Source organism: Antrostomus carolinensis, unplaced genomic scaffold (assembly GCF_000700745.2).
Source record: "Antrostomus carolinensis isolate BGI_N321 unplaced genomic scaffold, ASM70074v2 scaffold19020, whole genome shotgun sequence".
NCBI lineage: Eukaryota > Metazoa > Chordata > Aves > Caprimulgiformes > Caprimulgidae > Antrostomus > Antrostomus carolinensis.
Genome location: NW_010286666.1, coordinates 5,852 through 8,113, shown reverse-complemented (window position 1 = coordinate 8,113; position 2,262 = coordinate 5,852). Strand labels below are relative to the sequence as shown.

The following is a 2,262-nucleotide window of genomic DNA, read 5'->3' as shown; positions in this document are numbered from 1 at the left end:
TTCAGTATTTCCCAAAAATGTGGGTAAAATTGCCCAGTAGTTGTAAACCATTGTAGCATGTTTGACTTCATTACCAATTTGCATATAACAAGCTTCTGGACCTTCTGTATCTGTTACTTGTGCCTTTATCTTGTCAGCATTCGACAAGTCCTTTGAACCTAACACTCCCCAGCCCTAATTATTACATCCCAAGTACTGTCCTTTGAACAAACGATTGAAAGGCCTATCTGACAAAGAGAAATCTCTCTGTCCTCTTTCCACTGCTCCCAGAATCATGGAGGGAATGTGTAGAAGGCTGAGAAGAGGGGCAACAATGTCAGGGCAGTGTTGTCTGGTTGTGCTGGGGTGAGCTGAGGGCTTTCTGGGACCAAAAGTTATTTCTTGTTCTCAGAAAGAGATTTAAAGGAAGACTACTTCATAGCAAAGAACAACAAAAGGTTAGAGCTAAGGTCCTAGCCACAACCATACACCGTAGAAGACTCTATATCAGCACCATCTGATGTCAAAATTATATCTTACCAGAAGTGGCTTTTGAAAGATGGTTTTGAAAAGCATGCAGGATTGATAAAATTATGTTAAGTGTACAAGCCCTGAAGTGCTAATCTTCAGGCACAGTTCAAGGAGAAAATCCCACTCTCAGTGCACTAGTGTTTTGAGACTTACTATAATCAGGCATCTATGTCTCCAGAAGCTTAATTAGCAGTTTAGAAACAGTAATTACCACTCTTAGAGTGCTAGAGGAAACTTAAGAGAAAAAGGCACATGCTTAGAACAAGCATTTAAACTTCTTTACCTCTAGGCTACCTCTAGAGAAATCACTTCAAAACAATTAACAGGATATCTTATATACATACTGAAGGTGTATCTTGTTGAACTTGAGCTTTTAATTGGCTGAACATGGGGAATGATAAATCATCTACATGTTTTCCAGCATGTAACCATTTGACCAACTGCAGAGCACCAAGGAGTCTGGACATACTTTGTGGCAGCAGGAGATGTGTTTCATCTCTGTCCCATGTTATCCTATAATGGCATTGAGGGCTAATCTCATCTTCTGAGCGTTAGCCACCTCTGAGCACCATCTTCACCTCCTGGCTCTGTAAGATTCAGGTGTGTGGTTCTCATTCAGGAGTGGTGGCCATATCTGCTCTGGTACCTGGGAGAAGTGTGAATCTCACCCTTATGTTTTTATAGGTTCCTTGTGGAATGGTAGGGAGTATAACAGATACACTGTACTTAAGATGGCAAATAGAATTTCATTGTACATTTCATTTAGTATCTTCTCTTTTCCTCCACTGTGAAAGAACAACCAGCATAAAATGTTGTGAATTGGAAGGGACCCACAAGCATCACTGAGTCCAACTCCTATCCCTGTATAGGATAATCCCAAGATTCAGACCATGTGTCTGAGGCCGTTGTCCAAATGCTTCTTGAATATTGTCAGGCTTGGTGCCATGACCATCTCCCTGAGGAGCCTGTTCCAGTGCTCCACCACCCTCTGGGCAAAGAACCTTTTCCTGATGTCCAGCAAGTCCAAAAATCCATTTAATATAAAGTCCTCTCATTGAGGACATATCAGATATTAAACCGATAGGAAGAGATACTACAGCATGAGCTGACAGAGGGCATACTGCAAGCTCTGCTGATGTTAATGAAAGGCTTCCCAATGACTCCACTCTTAGCTGGTCCGGGCTTTTAATTTCTGATTCCCTCCTATCTCCCTTTAGTTATCTCACCACTAGTCAAAAAGACTTAACCTTTTCTTCTTCTTTGAACTGACATCTTTTTGCACTTCTAATCAGTTTCATTGCCACTTTGGGATGCTTTCTGCTAAATCTTTTTTTGAGGATGGCCTGAATACTAAATGCAATATTAAAAATGGATTTTCAATATCAAACTCTGTCCTCCCTTGACCGAGTGCCGTGTCTTTTCCCGACTACTCCATTAGCATGCATTAGGTCTGTTGTAGTATTGACATATAGTTAAACATACACTATTAATGAGTATAACAACAAAAAAACACCAAAAACAAAACCATGGTTGCTTTATTTTTCAAAATGTTGTCCATGATTACATTGCTACTTATCTCCACACAAGCCACTTTATTATCTCCTTTGGGGTTTGTGATTTCTGCCAGTATCTTTGACAGTGGAGAATTTATCACAGAGCTCCTAGAAGGCTATGAGACAGTCTTGTTCTTCTCCACACAGACTGCCAGTCTCTCTCACTTGAGAAATGTACTCAACACTCCTGCCTGTTGCC

General features: G+C 40.8%; 1 non-coding gene across 1 annotated transcript; it reads right to left on the bottom strand.

The window, feature by feature from the left end:
- Window positions 1–1,441: 1,441 nt before the first annotated feature.
- On the bottom strand, window positions 1,442–1,641 carry LOC114819026 (U2 spliceosomal RNA). Its single transcript, XR_003766341.1, has one exon. It is a non-coding gene; the product is annotated as a U2 spliceosomal RNA (small nuclear RNA).
- Between the last annotated feature and the right edge of the window lie 621 nt (window positions 1,642–2,262).